A 15000-nucleotide genomic window follows, 5' to 3' on the forward strand; every position below is an offset into this window, starting at 1 on the left:
GCAACTTGTACAATTACCCGAGGGACATGGCATGCTTGCCAAGGCCGTGGCTTGGCATGCTTGCCAAGGCCGTGGCATGACATGCTGCTGGCCAAGGCCGGGCATGCCATGCTGCTGGACAAGGCCGTGGCAAGGCATGCTGATGGCCGAGGCCGTGGCAAGGCATGCTGATGGCCGAGGCCGTGGCAAGGCATGCTGATGGCCGAGGCCGTGGCAAGGCATGCTGCTGGCCAAGGCGTTGGCATGGCATGCTGCTGCTGACCAAGGCTTGGGCTTGCCATGCTGCCGGCCAAGGCCGCGGCATGGCATGCTGCCGGCCAAGGCCGCGGCATGCCATGTTGCTGGCCAAGGCCGTGGCATGGCATGCTGCTGGCCAAGGCCGTGGCATGACATGCTGGCCAAGGCCGGGGCATGGCAAGCTGCTGGCCAAGGTCGTGGCATGGCACGCTGCTGGCCAAGGCCGGGGCATAGCACGCTGCTGGCCATGGCCGTGGCTTGGCAAGGTTGCCAAGGCCGGGGCATGGCGTGCTGCTGGCCAAGGCTTTGGCATGCCATGTTGCTGGCCAAGGCTGTGGCATGGCATGCTGCTGGCCAAGGCTGTGGCATGGCATGCTGCTGGCCAAGGCCGTGGCATGACATGCTGGCCAAGGCCGGGGCATGGCATGCTGCTGGCCAAGGTCGTGGCATGGCATGCTGCTGGCCAAGGCCGTGGCATGACATGCTTGCCAAGGCCAGGGCATGGCATGCTGCTGGCCAAGGCTTTGGCATGCCATGTTGCTGGCCAAGGCTGTGGCATGGCATGCTGCCCTAGGCCAACGTGCCACCGCCACCGCCGCGGGCCGCCACTCGACGCATCCCGTGCTTGGCTATGTAGTTTCGATGCCACAAGCCAATGCCACAAGCCAAGCGATGGCATGTGCCAAGCGCCCGCCTAGGCATAGGCGTGGCCTGTGGCCTGGCCATGCTGGCCAGCCTTAAGGGAGGTGCCCCCCCCTTATAATAGCCTGTTAAGCCCTTTTCAATCTGGCAGGAGGAAACATCAAGCATGTTCGAGGAGTCATAATGGGGTTTTTTTAAAAAGTAATGGTTTTTTGCCAAAACTTTCAACATGAAAGTTGTATGAAATAATTTAATACACCATAAAAAAAATTATAAAAAAATATTTGGCCACCGGAATATTTTATTTTAATTTATTTCAATTTTAATACTTAAAAAATAATAAAAATTACTAAAAATACTCAAAAAATTCTAGAAAAATTCCAACAATTATAAGATGAGGCACTAGTAATTATAGTAATTTTTTTAATTATTTTTTATTTTTAATTTATTTTATTATAATTTTTATGAGTAAATAAATAATTAAAAAGCCCGACGAACGTGCAAAAACTCTTAGAGAAACCCAGCAAGCATCGGATAGCTCGAATGCAAATAACAAACGCAACAGGCAACTTCCGAGGGACATACTTTTCCCAACAAGCTTCCACTGGGGAAAGCACTAGCAACGTGTTCGCAAGTCAAAGGCAACCAAACCGGCTATTACCCGAGGGACAAGCATTTCGCAGGGCAACATATACGTAAGTCAAAGCCAAACCAAATGGCAATTACACGAGGGACAGGATTGCTTGCCAAGGGCGTGGCATGCGATGTTCTAGCCCAAGGCCAAGGCACGCCACGCTGCGGGACAAGGCCGTGGCAAGACATGCGGCTGGCCTTGGCCTTGGCATGGCATGCCGCCGGCTTTGGCTGGGCTGCGTTGGCCTTGCCATGGAATGTTGCTGGCTTCGGATGGGCTGCCTTGGCCTTGGCCTTGGCCGTGGCATGGCATGGCATGCTGCTGGCCTTGGCCTTGGCCTTGGCATGGCATGCTGCTGGCTTTGGCTGGGCTGCCTTGGCCGTGGCATGGCATGCTGCTGGCTTTGGCTGGGCTGCCTTGGCCGTGGCATGGCATGCTGCTGGCCTAGGCCTTGGCATGGCATGCTGCTGGCTTTGGCTGGGCTGCCTTGGCCGTGGCATGGCATGCTGCTGGCCTAGGCCTTGGCATGGCATGCTGCTGGCTTTGGCTGGCAGCCTTGGCCGTGGCATGGCATGCTGCTGGCCTTGGCCTTGGCATGGCATGCTGCTGGCTTTGGCTGGCCTGCCTTGGCCGTGGCATGGCATGCTGCTGGCCTTGGCCTTGGCATGGCATGCTGCTGGCTTTGGCTGGCCTGCCTTGGCCGTGGCATGGCATGCTGCTGGCCTAGGCCTTGGCATGGCATGCTGCTGGCTTTGGCTGGCCTGCCTTGGCCGTGGCATGGCATGCTGCTGGCCTAGGCATGGCATGGCATGCTGCTGGCTTTGGCTGGGCTGCCTTGGCCGTGGCATGGCATGCTGCTGGCCTTGGCCTTGATATGGCATGCTGCTGGCTTTGGCTGGGCTGCCTTGGCCGTGGCATGGCATGCTGCTGGCCTAGGCCTTGGCATGGCATGCTGCTGGCTTTGGCTGGGCTGCCTTGGCCTTGGCATGGCATGCTGCTGGCTTTGGCTGGCCTGCCTTGGCCGTGGCATGGCATGCTGCTGGCCTAGGCCATGGCATGGCATGCTGCTGGCTTTGGCTGGGCTGCCTTGGCCGTGGCATGGCATGCTGCTGCCCTTGGCCTTGATATGGCATGCTGCTGGCTTTGGCTGGGCTGCCATGGCCGTGGCATGGCATGCTGCTGGCCTAGGCCTTGGCATGGCATGCTGCTGGCTTTGGCTGGCCTGCGTTGGCCGTGGCATGGCATGCTGCTGGCCTAGGCCTTCGCATGGCATGCTGCTGGCTTTGGCTGGGCTGCCTTGGCCGTGGCATGGCATGCTGCTGGCCTTGGCCTTGGCATGGCATGCTGCTGGCTTTGGCTGGGCTGCCTTGGCCGTGGCATGGCATGCTGGTGGCCTAGGCCTTAGCATGGCATGCTGCTGGCTTTGGCTGGCCTGCCTTGGCCGTGGCATGGCATGCTGCTGGCCTAAGCCTTGGCATGGCATGCTGCTGGCTTTGGTTGGGCTGCCTTGGCCGTGGCATGGCATGCTGCTGGCCTAGGCCTTGGCATGGCATGCTGCTCGCTTTGGCTGGCCTGCCTTGGCCGTGGCATGGCATGCTGCTGGCCTAGGCCTTGGCATGGCATGCTGCTGGCTTTGGCTGGGCTGCCTTGGCCGTGGCATGGCATGCTGCTGGCCTTGGCCTTGGCATGCCATGCTGTTGGCTTTGGCTGGCCTGCCTTGGCCGTGGCATGGCATGCTGCTGGCCTAGGCCTTGGCATGGCATGCTGCTGGCTTTGGCTGGGCTGCCTTGGCCGTGGCATGGCATGCTGCTGGCCTTGGCCTTGGCATGGCATGCTGCTGGCTTTGGCTGGGCTGCCTTGGCCGTGGCATGGCATGCTGCTGGCCTTGGCCTTGGCATGGCATGCTGCTGGCTTTGGCTGGGCTGCCTTGGCCGTGGCATGGCATGCTGCTGGCCTAGGCCTTGGCATGGCATGCTGCTGGCTTTGGCTGGGCTGCCTTGGCCGTGGCATGGCATGCTGCTGGCCTAGGCCGTGGCATGGCATGCTGCTGGCCTTGGCCTTGGCATGGCATGCTGCTGGCTTTGGCTGGCCTGCCTTGGCCGTGGCATGGCATGCTGCTGGCCTAGGCCTTGGCATGGCATGCTGCTGGCTTTGGCTGGCCTGTTTTGGCCGTGGCATGGCATGCTGCTGGCCTAGGCCTTGGCATGGCATGCTGCTGGCTTTGGCTGGCCTGCCTTGGCCGTGGCATGGCATGCTGCTGGCCTAGGCCATGGCATGGCATGCTGCTGGCTTTGGCTGGGCTGCCTTGGCCGTGGCATGGCATGCTGCTGGCCTTGGCCTTGATATGGCATGCTGCTGGCTTTGGCTGGGCTGCCTTGGCCGTGGCATGGCATGCTGCTGGCCTAGGCCTTGGCATGGCATGCTGCTGGCTTTGGCTGGCCTGCCTTGGCCGTGGCATGGCATGCTGCTGGCCTTGGCCTTGGCATGGCATGCTGCTGGCTTTGGCTGGCCTGCCTTGGCCGTGGCATGGCATGCTGCTGGCCTAGGCCATGGCATGGCATGCTGCTGGCTTTGGCTGGGCTGCCTTGGCCGTGGCATGGCATGCTGCTGCCCTTGGCCGTGATATGGCATGCTGCTGGCTTTGGCTGGGCTGCCTTGGCCGTGGCATGGCATGCTGCTGGCCTAGGCCTTGGCATGGCATGTTGCTGGCTTTGGCTGGCCTGCCTTGGCCGTGGCATGGCATGCTGCTGGCCTAGGCCTTGGCATGGCATGCTGCTGGCTTTGGCTGGGCTGCCTTGGCCGTGGCATGGCATGCTGCTGGCCTTGGCCTTGGCATGGCATGCTGCTGGCTTTGGCTGGGCTGCCTTGGCCGTGGCATGGCATGCTGGTGGCCTAGGCCTTGGCATGGCATGCTGCTGGCTTTGGCTGGCCTGCCATGGCCGTGGCATGGCATGCTGCTGGCCTAGGCCTTGGAATGGCATGCTGCTGGCTTTGGTTGGGCTGCCTTGGCCGTGGCATGGCATGCTGCTGGCCTTGGCCTTGGCATGGCATGCTGCTGGCTTTGGCTGGCCTGCCTTGGCCGTGGCATGGCATGCTGCTGGCCTAGGCCTTGGCATGGCATGCTGCTGGCTTTGGCTGGGCTGCCTTGGCCGTGGCATGGCATGCTGCTGGCCTTGGCCTTGGCATGGCATGCTGCTGGCTTTGGCTGGGCTGCCTTGGCCGTGGCATGGCATGCTGCTGGCCATGGCCTTGGCATGGCATGCTGCTGGCTTTGGCTTGCCTGCCTTGGCCGTGGCATGGCATGCTGCTGGCCTAGGCCTTGGCATGGCATGCTGCTGGCTTTGGCTGGGCTGCCTTGGCCGTGGCATGGCATGCTGCTGGCCTTGGCCTTGGCATGGCATGCTGCTGGCTTTGGCTGGGCTGCCTTGGCCGTGGCATGGCATGCTGGTGGCCTAGGCCTTGGCATGGCATGCTGCTGGCTTTGGCTGGCCTGCCTTGGCCGTGGCATGGCATGCTGCTGGCCTAGGCCTTGGCATGGCATGCTGCTGGCTTTGGGTGGGCTGCCTTGGCTGTGGCATGGCATGCTGCTGGCCTTGGCCTTGGCATGGCATGCTGCTGGCTTTGGCTGGCCTGCCTTGGCCGTGGCATGGCATGCTGCTGGCCTAGGCCTTGGCATGGCATGCTGCTGGCTTTGGCTGGGCTGCCTTGGCCGTGGCATGGCATGCTGCTGGCCTTGGCCTTGGCATGGCATGCTGCTGGCTTTGGCTGGGCTGCCTTGGCCGTGGCATGGCATGCTGCTGGCCTAGGCCTTGGCATGGCATGCTGCTGGCTTTGGCTGGGCTGCCTTGGCCGTGGCATGGCATGCTGCTGGCCTTGGCCTTGGCATGGCATGCTGCTGGCTTTGGCTGGGCTGCCTTGGCCGTGGCATGGCATGCTTGTGGGCTAGGCCTTGGCATGGCATGCTGCTGGCTTTGGCTGGCCTGCCTTGGCCGTGGCATGGCATGCTGCTGGCCTAGGCCTTGGCATGGCATGCTGCTGGCTTTGGGTGGGCTGCCTTGGCCGTGGCATGGCATGCTGCTGGCCTTGGCCTTGGCATGGCATGCTGCTGGCTTTGGCTGGCCTGCCTTGGCCGTGGCATGGCATGCTGCTGGCCTAGGCCTTGGCATGGCATGCTGCTGGCTTTGGCTGGGCTGCCTTGGCCGTGGCATGGCATGCTGCTGGCCTTGGCCTTGGCATGGCATGCTGCTGGCTTTGGCTGGGCTGCCTTGGCCGTGGCATGGCATGCTGCTGGCCATGGCCTTGGCATGGCATGCTGCTGGCTTTGGCTTGCCTGCCTTGGCCGTGGCATGGCATGCTGCTGGCCTAGGCCTTGGCATGGCATGCTGCTGGCTTTGGCTGGGCTGCCTTGGCCGTGGCATGGCATGCTGCTGGCCTTGGCCTTGGCATGGCATGCTGCTGGCTTTGGCTGGGCTGCCTTGGCCGTGGCATGGCATGCTGGTGGCCTAGGCCTTGGCATGGCATGCTGCTGGCTTTGGCTGGCCTGCCTTGGCCGTGGCATGGCATGCTGCTGGCCTAGGCCTTGGCATGGCATGCTGCTGGCTTTGGGTGGGCTGCCTTGGCCGTGGCATGGCATGCTACTGGCCTTGGCCTTGGCATGGCATGCTGCTGGCTTTGGCTGGCCTGCCTTGGCCGTGGCATGGCATGCTGCTGGCCTAGGCCTTGGCATGGCATGCTGCTGGCTTTGGCTGGGCTGCCTTGGCCGTGGCATGGCATGCTGCTGGCCTAGGCCTTGGCATGGCATGCTGCTGGCTTTGGCTGGGCTGCCTTGGCCGTGGCATGGCATGCTGCTGGCCTTGGCCTTGGCATGGCATGCTGCTGGCTTTGGCTTGCCTGCCTTGGCCGTGGCATGGCATGCTGCTGGCCTAGGCCTTGGCATGGCATGCTGCTGGCTTTGGCTGGGCTGCCTTGGCCGTGGCATGGCATGCTGCTGGCCTTGGCCTTGGCATGGCATGCTGCTGGCTTTGGCTGGGCTGCCTTGGCCGTGGCATGGCATGCTGGTGGCCTAGGCCTTGGCATGGCATGCTGCTGGCTTTGGCTGGCCTGCCTTGGCCGTGGCATGGCATGCTGCTGGCCTAGGCCTTGGCATGGCATGCTGCTGGCTTTGGGTGGGCTGCCTTGGCCGTGGCATGGCATGCTGCTGGCCTTGGCCTTGGCATGGCATGCTGCTGGCTTTGGCTGGCCTCCCTTGGCCGTGGCATGGCATGCTGCTGGCCTAGGCCTTGGCATGGCATGCTGCTGGCTTTGGCTGGGCTGCCTTGGCCGTGGCATGGCATGCTGCTGGCCTTGGCCTTGGCATGGCATGCTGCTGGCTTTGGCTTGCCTGCCTTGGCCGTGGCATGGCATGCTGCTGGCCTAGGCCTTGGCATGGCATGCTGCTGGCTTTGGCTGGGCTGCCTTGGCCGTGGCATGGCATGCTGCTGGCCTTGGCCTTGGCTTGGCATGCTGCTGGCTTTGGCTGGGCTGCCTTGGCCGTGGCATGGCATGCTGCTGGCCTTGGCCTTGGCATGGCATGCTGCTGGCTTTGGCTGGCCTGCCTTGGCCGTGGCATGGCATGCTGCTGGCCTTGGCATGGCATGCTGCTGGCTTTGGCTGGGCTGCCTTCGCCGTGGCATGCCATGCTGCTGGCCTTGGCCTTGGGGCTGGGCTGCCTTGGCTGCGGTTCTTATCACTAGACGTGCGTTGCGTGCGAAGGCGTGCAAAGGCGTGCGCGACCATGCGCGCAACACGCGCACCGTGGTCAAAAGACCACGCGCGCGGTATTCGCACAGGCCACGCTGCCCACGCCGCGGGCATGCCAGGCCGCCCAGGCCGTGCGCATGCCATGCCGTGCTGCCCAGGCCGGCTGCATGCCAGGCCGCCCAGGCCGTGCGCATGCCATGCCGTGCTGCCCACGCCGCGGGCATGCCAGGCCGGCTGCATGCCAGGCCGCCCAGGCCGTGCGCATGCGCATGCCATGCCGTGCTGCCCACGCCGCGGGCATGCCAGGCCGGCTGCATGCCAGGCCGCCCAGGCCGTGCGCATGCCATGCCGTGCTGCCCATGCCGCGCGCATGCCAGGCCGCCCGCGCCCGCGCGCATGCCACGCCATGCTGCCCAAGGCCGCGCCCAGGCCGCGCAAGGCCGCGCCCAGGCCGCCCAAGGCCGCGCCCAGGCCGCGCAAGGCCGCGCCCAGGCCGCCCAAGGCCGCGCCCAGGCCGCGCAAGGCCGCCCAAGGCCGCGGTCCAGGCCGCCCCAGGCCGCAGCCCAGGCCGCGGTCGAGCCGCAGTGCATGTAACCCAAGGCCGCAGCCCAGGCCGCGCCCAACATGGGGCGTACCTGCCACTGCCTTGCCCTGGGCAAGGGAGGTGCCCCCCCCTTATAATAGCCTGTTAAGCCCTTTTCAATCTGGCAGGAGGAAACATCAAGCATGTTCGAGGAGTCATAATGGGGTTTTTTTAAAAAGTAATGGTTTTTTGCCAAAACTTTCAACATGAAAGTTGTAGGAAATAATTTAATACACCATAAAAAAAATTAAAAAAAATATTTTTTTACAGAAAATATTTTATTTTAATTTATTTCGATATTAATACTTAAAAAATAATAAAAATTAATAAAAATAGTCAAAAAATTATGGAAAAATTCCCATAATTAAAGGATGATTCACTAGTAATTATAGAAATTATTAAATTATTTTTTTCATTTTTTTTATTTTATTTTGATTTTTTTATGCCAAATAAGGGCTTTAAAAATTCGAAAAGCTCCAGAAAAATTGCAAAAAAATAGGGAATGACATTTAAAATTGATTGTAGTGCATTTTTAATTGTGTTGCACGGTTTGGGTAAGATTATAAAAGAATCATGTTCAAAAAGATCGATCGAGGCGATGGCACGCCATGGCCTTGGCCTTGGCCTTGGCCTTTGCCCGCGGCCTTGGCCTTTGCCTTGGCCTTGGCCATGCCTTGCACAGGGACTTGGCCTTGCCCACTGCCTTGGCCTTGGCTTTGGCCTTGGCCTTGGCATGGCATGGCATGCTCGCCGAGGCCGTGGCATGCCTTGCTGCTAGCCAAGGCCGTGGCGTGGCATGCTCGCCCAGCCCGTGGCATGCCGTGCTCGCCCAGCCCGTGGCACGCCATGTTGGCCCAAGGCATTGGCATGGCATGCCGGCCAAGGCATGCTGGCCAACGCTGCACAAGGCGGTGCCATGGCATGGCATGCTGACCAAGACCGTGCCATGGCATGCTGGGCGAGGCCGGGGCATGGCATGCTGGCCGAGGCCGTGGCTTGCCATGCCGCCACGGCCGTGGCATGCCGGGCAACGGACCGGCATGGCCCAGCCCGTGGCACGCCATGTTGGCCCAAGGCATTGGCATGGCATGCCGGCCAAGGCATGCTGGCCAACGCTGCGGCACGGCGTGCTGGACAAGGCGGTGCCATGGCATGGCATGCTGACCAAGACAGTGCCATGGCATGCTGGCCGAGGCCGTGGCATGGCATGCTGGCCGAGGCCGTGGCTTGCCATGCCGCCACGGCCGTGGCATGCTGGGCAACGGACCGGCATGGCATGCTGGCCGTGGCGGTGGCACGACATGCTGGCCAAGGCAGTGGCATGGCATGTAGGCCAAGGCTAAGGCATGGCACGCTGTGGCATGGCACGCTGGCCAAGGCAGTCGCAAGGCATGCGGGCCGAGGCCGCGGCACGGCCCGCTGGGCAACGCGGTGGCATGGCATGCTGGGCAACGCCGTGGCAAGGCATGCGGGCCGAGGCCTTGGCATGGCATGCTGGCCGAGGCCGTGGCATGGCATGCGGGCCGAGGCCGTGGCATGGCATGGCATGCGGGCCGAGGCCGTGGCATGGCATGCGGGCCGAGGCCGTGGCGTGGCATGGCATGGCATGTTGGGCAACGCCGTGGCAAGACATGCGGGCCGAGGCCGTGGCATGGCATGTTGGGCAACGCCCTGGCAAGCCATGCGGGCCGAGGCCGTGGCGTGGCATGTTGGCCAAGGCTAAGGCATGGCACGCCGGGCAACGCGGTGCATTGGCATGCTGGGCAGCGCGGTGGCAAGGCATGGGGGCCGAGGCCGTGGCATGGCATGTTGGGCAACGCCGTGGCAAGACATGCGGGCCGAGGCCGTGGCATGGCATGCGGGCCGAGGCCGTGGCACGACATGTTGGCCAAGGCTAAGGCATGGCACGCCGGGCAACGCGGTGGCATGGCATGCTGGGCAACGCGGTGGCAAGGCATGCGGGCCGAGGCCGTGGCATGGCATGTTGGGCAACGCCGTAGAAGGGCATGCGGGCCGAGGCCGTGGCATGGCATGCGGGCCGAGGCCGTGGCATGGCATGTTGGGCGACGCCGTAGCAAGGCATGCGGGCCGAGGCCGTGGCATGTCATGCGGGCCGAGGCCGTGGCATGGCATGCGGGCCGAGGCCGTGGCATGGCATGTTGGCCGAGGCCGTGGCAAGGCATGCGGGCCGAGGCCGTGGCATGGCATGTTTGGCAACGCCGTGGCAAGACATGCGGGCCGTGGCATGGCATGGCATGCGGGCCGAGGCCGTGGCACGACATGTTGGCCAAGGCTAAGGCATGGCACGCCGGGCAACGCGGTGGCATGGCACGCCGGGCAACGCGGTGGCAAGGCATGCGGGCCGGGGCCGTGGCATGGCATGTTGGGCGACGCCGTAGCAAGGCATGCGGTCCGAGGCCGTGGCATGTCATGCGGGCCGAGGCCATGGCATGGCATGCGGGCCGAGGCCGTGGCATGGCATGTTGGGCGACGCCGTAGCAAGGCATGCGGGCCGAGGCCGTGGCATGTCATGCGAGCCGAGGCCGTGGCATGGCATGCGGGCCGAGGCCGTGGCATGGCAAGTTGGGCGACGTCGTGGCAAGGCATGCGGGCCGAGGCCGTGGCATGTCACGCGGGCCGAGGCCGTGGCATGGCATGCGGGCAGAGGCCGTGGCATGGCATGTTGGGCGACGCCGTCGCAAGGCATGCGGGCCGAGGCCGTGGCATGGCATGCGGGCCGAGGCCGTGGCATGGCATGTTGGGCGACGCCGTAGCAAGGCATGCGGGCCGAGGCCGTGGCATGTCATGGCATGTTGGGCGACGCCGTAGCAAGGCATGCGGGCCGAGGCCGTGGCATGGCATGTTTGGCAACGCCGTGGCAAGACATGAGGGCCGTGGCATGGCATGGCATGCGGGCCGAGGCCGTGGCACGACATGTTGGCCAAGGCTAAGGCATGGCACGCCGGGCAACGCGGTGGCATGGCATGCGGGCCGGGGCCGTGGCATGGCATGTTGGCCAACGTCGTAGCAAGGCATGCGGGCCGAGGCCGAGGCCGTGGCACGGCATGCGGGCCGAGGCTGTGGCATGGCATGTTGGGCGACGCCGTAGCAAGGCATGCGGTCCGAGGCCGTGGCATGTCATGCGGGCCGAGGCCGTGGCATGGCATGCGGGCCGAGGCCGTGGCATGGCATGTTGGGCGACGCCGTAGCAAGGCATGCGGGCCGAGGCCGTGCCGTGGCATGCGGGCCGAGGCCGTGGCATGGCATGCGGGCCGAGGCCGTGGCATGGCATGTTGGGCGACGCCGTAGCAAGGCATGCGGTCCGAGGCCGTGGCCTGTCATGCGGGCCGAGGCCGTGGCATGGCATGCGGGCCGAGGCCGTGGCATGGCATGCGGGCCGAGGCCGTGGCATGGCATGTTGGGCGACGCCGTAGCATGGCATGCGGGCCGAGGCCGTGGCATGTCATGCGCGCCGAGGCCGTGGCATGGCATGCGGGCCGAGGCCGTGGCATGGCAAGTTGGGCGACGTCGTGGCAAGGCATGCGGGCCGAGGCCGTGGCATGGCATGCGGGCCGAGGCCGTGGCAAGGCATGTTGGGCGACGCCGTAGCAAGGCATGCGGGCCGAGGCCGTGGCATGTCATGCGGGCCGAGGCCGTGGCATGGCATGCGGGCCGAGGCCGTGGCATGGCATGTTGGGCGACGCCGTAGCAAGGCATGCGGTCCGAGGCCGTGGCATGTCATGCGGGCCGAGGCCGTGGCATGGCATGCGGGCCGAGGCCGTGGCATGGCATGTTGGGCGACGCCGTAGCAAGGCATGCGGTCCGAGGCCGTGGCATGTCATGCGGGCCGAGGCCGTGGCATGGCATGCGGGCCGAGGCCGTGGCATGGCATGTTGGGCGACGCCGTAGCAAGGCATGCGGGCCGAGGCCGTGCCGTGGCGTGCGGGCCGAGGCCGTGGCATGGCATGCTGGGCGACGCCGTAGCAAGGCATGCGGTCCGAGGCCGTGGCATGTCATGCGGGCCGAGGCCGTGGCATGGCATGCGGGCCGAGGCCGTGGCATGGCATGTTGGGCGACGCCGTAGCAAGGCATGCGGGCCGAGGCCGTGCCGTGGCATGCGGGCCGAGGCCGTGGCATGGCATGTTGGGCGACGCCGTAGCAAGGCATGCGGTCCGAGGCCGTGGCATGTCATGCGGGCCGAGGCCGTGGCATGGCATGCGGGCCGAGGCCGTGGCATGGCATGTTGGGCGACGCCGTAGCAAGGCATGCGGGCCGAGGCCGTGGCATGTCATGCGGGCCGAGGCCGTGGCATGGCATGCGGGCCGAGGCCGTGGCATGGCAAGTTGGGCGGCGTCGTGGCAAGGCATGCTGGCCGAGGCCGTGGCATGTCATGCGGGCCGAGGCCGTGGCATGGCATGCGGGCCGAGGCCGTGGCAAGGCATGTTGGGCGACGCCGTAGCAAGGCATGCGGGCCGAGGCCGTGGCATGTCATGCGGGCCGAGGCCGTGGCACGTCATGCGGGCCGAGGCCGTGGCACGTCATGCGGGCCGAGGCCGTGGCATGGCATGTTTGGCCACGCCGTGGCAAGACATGCGGGCCGTGGCATGGCATGGCATGCGGGCCGAGGCCGTGGCTCGACATGTTGGCCAAGGCTAAGGCATGGCACGCCGGGCAACGCGGTGGCATGGCATGCTGGGCAACGCGGTGGCAAGGCATGCGGGCCGAGGCCGTGGCATGGCATGTTGGGCAACGCCGCAGCAAGGCATGCGGGCCGAGGCCGTGGCATGGCATGCGGGCCGAGGCCGTGGCATGGCATGCGGGCCGAGGCCGTGGCATGGCATGTTGGACGACGCCGTAGCAAGGCATGCGGTCCGAGGCCGTGGCATGTCATGCGGGCCGAGGCCGTGGCATGGCATGCGGGCCGAGGCCGTGGCATGGCATGTTGGGCGACGCCGTAGCAAGGCATGCGGGCCGAGGCCGTGCCGTGGCATGCGGGCCGAGGCCGTGGCATGGCATGTTGGGCGACGCCGTAGCAAGGCTTGCGGTCCGAGGCCGTGGCATGTCATGCGGGCCGAGGCCGTGGCATGGCATGCGGGCCGAGGCCGTGGCATGGCATGTTGGGCGACGCCGTAGCAAGGCATGCGGGCCGAGGCCGTGCCGTGGCATGCGGGCCGAGGCCGTGGCATGGCATGTTGGGCGACGCCGTAGCAAGGCATGCGGTCCGAGGCCGTGGCATGTCATGCGGGCCGAGGCCGTGGCATGGCATGCGGGCCGAGGCCGTGGCATGGCATGTTGGGCGACGCCGTAGCAAGGCATGCGGGTCGAGGCCGTGGCATGTCATGCGGGCCGAGGCCGTGGCATGGCATGCGGGCCGAGGCCGTGGCATGGCAAGTTGGGCGGCGTCGTGGCAAGGCATGCGGGCCGAGGCCGTGGCATGTCATGCGGGCCGAGGCCGTGGCATGGCATGCGGGCCGAGGCCGTGGCACGTCATGCGGGCCGAGGCCGTGGCATGGCATGTTTGGCAACGCCGTGGCAAGACATGCGGGCTGTGGCATGGCATGGCATGCGGGCCGAGGCCGTGGCTCGACATGTTGGCCAAGGCTAAGGCATGGCACGCCGGGCAACGCGGTGGCATGGCATGCTGGGCAACGCGGTGGCAAGGCATGCGGGCCGAGGCCGTGGCATGGCATGTTGGGCAACGCCGCAGCAAGGCATGCGGGCCGAGGCCGTGGCATGGCATGCGGGCCGAGGCCGTGGCATGGCATGCGGGCCGTGGCCGTGGCATGGCATGTTGGGCGACGCCGTCGCAAGGCATGCGGGCCGAGGCCGTGGCATGGCATGTTTGGCAACGCCGTGGCAAGACATGCGGGCCGTGGCATGGCATGGCATGCGGGCCGAGGCCGTGGCACGGCATGCGGGCCGAGGCCGTGGCATGGCATGTTGGGCGACGCCGTAGCAAGGCATGCAGGCCGAGGCCGTGGCCGTGGCATGGCATGCGGGCCGTGGCCGTGGCATGGCATGGCATGCGGGCCGAGGCCGTGGCATGGCATGTTGGGCAACGCCGTGGCAAGGCATGCGGGCCGAGGCCGTGGCATGGCATGATGGCCGAGGCCGTGGCATGTCATGCGGGCCGAGGCCGTGGCATGGCATGTTGGGCGACGCCGTAGCAAGGCATGCGGTCCGAGGCCGTGGCATGTCATGCGGGCCGAGGCCGTGGCATGGCTTGTTGGGCGACGCCGTAGCAAGGCATGCGGGCCGAGGCCGTGGCATGTCATGCTGGCCAAGGCCAAGGCATGGCATGGCATGGCATGCGGGCCGAGGCCGTGGCATGGCATGTTGGGCAACGCCGTGGCAAGGCATGCGGGCCGAGGCCGTGGCATGGCATGATGGCCGAGGCCGTGGCATGCCATGCTGGCCAAGGCTAAGGCATGGCATGCCGGGCAACGCGGTGGCATGGCATGCTGGGCAACGCCGTGGCAAGGCATGCGGGCCGAGGCCGTGGCATGGCATGTTGGGCAACGCCTTGGCAAGACATGCGGGCCGAGGCCGTGGCATGGCATGGCATGTTGGGCAACGCCTTGGCAAGGCATGCGGGCCGAGGCCGTGGCATGGCATGCTAGCCGAGGCCGTGGCATGGCATGTTGGGCGACGCCGTGGCAAGGCATGCGGGCCGAGGCCGTGGCATGGCATGCGGGCCGAGGCCGTGGCACTGCATGTTGGGCGACGCCGTAGCAAGGCATGCGGGCCGAGGCCGAGGCCGTGGCATGGCATGTTGACCGAGGCCAAGGCATGGCATGCCGGGCAACGCGGTGGCATGGCATGCGCGGCCGTGGCCGTGGCAAGGCATGCGGGCCGAGGCCGTGGCATGGCATGTTGGGCGACGCCGTGGCAAGGCATGCGGGCCGAGGCCGTGGCATGGCATGCGGGCCGAGGCCGTGGCACTGCATGTTGGGCGACGCCGTAGCAAGGCATGCGGGCCGAGGCCGAGGCTGTGGCATGGCATGTTGACCGAGGCCAAGGCATGGCATGCCGGGCAACGCGGTGGCATGGCATGCGCGGCCGAGGCCGTGGCAAGGCATGCGGGCCGAGGCCGTGGCATGGCATGTTGGGCGACGCCGTGGCAAGGCATGCGGGCCGAGGCCGTGGCATGGCATGTTGGGCGACG

Source organism: Camellia sinensis, chromosome 6 (genome assembly GCF_055761805.1).
Source record: "Camellia sinensis isolate YWXY chromosome 6, ASM5576180v1, whole genome shotgun sequence".
Lineage (NCBI taxonomy): Eukaryota > Viridiplantae > Streptophyta > Magnoliopsida > Ericales > Theaceae > Camellia > Camellia sinensis.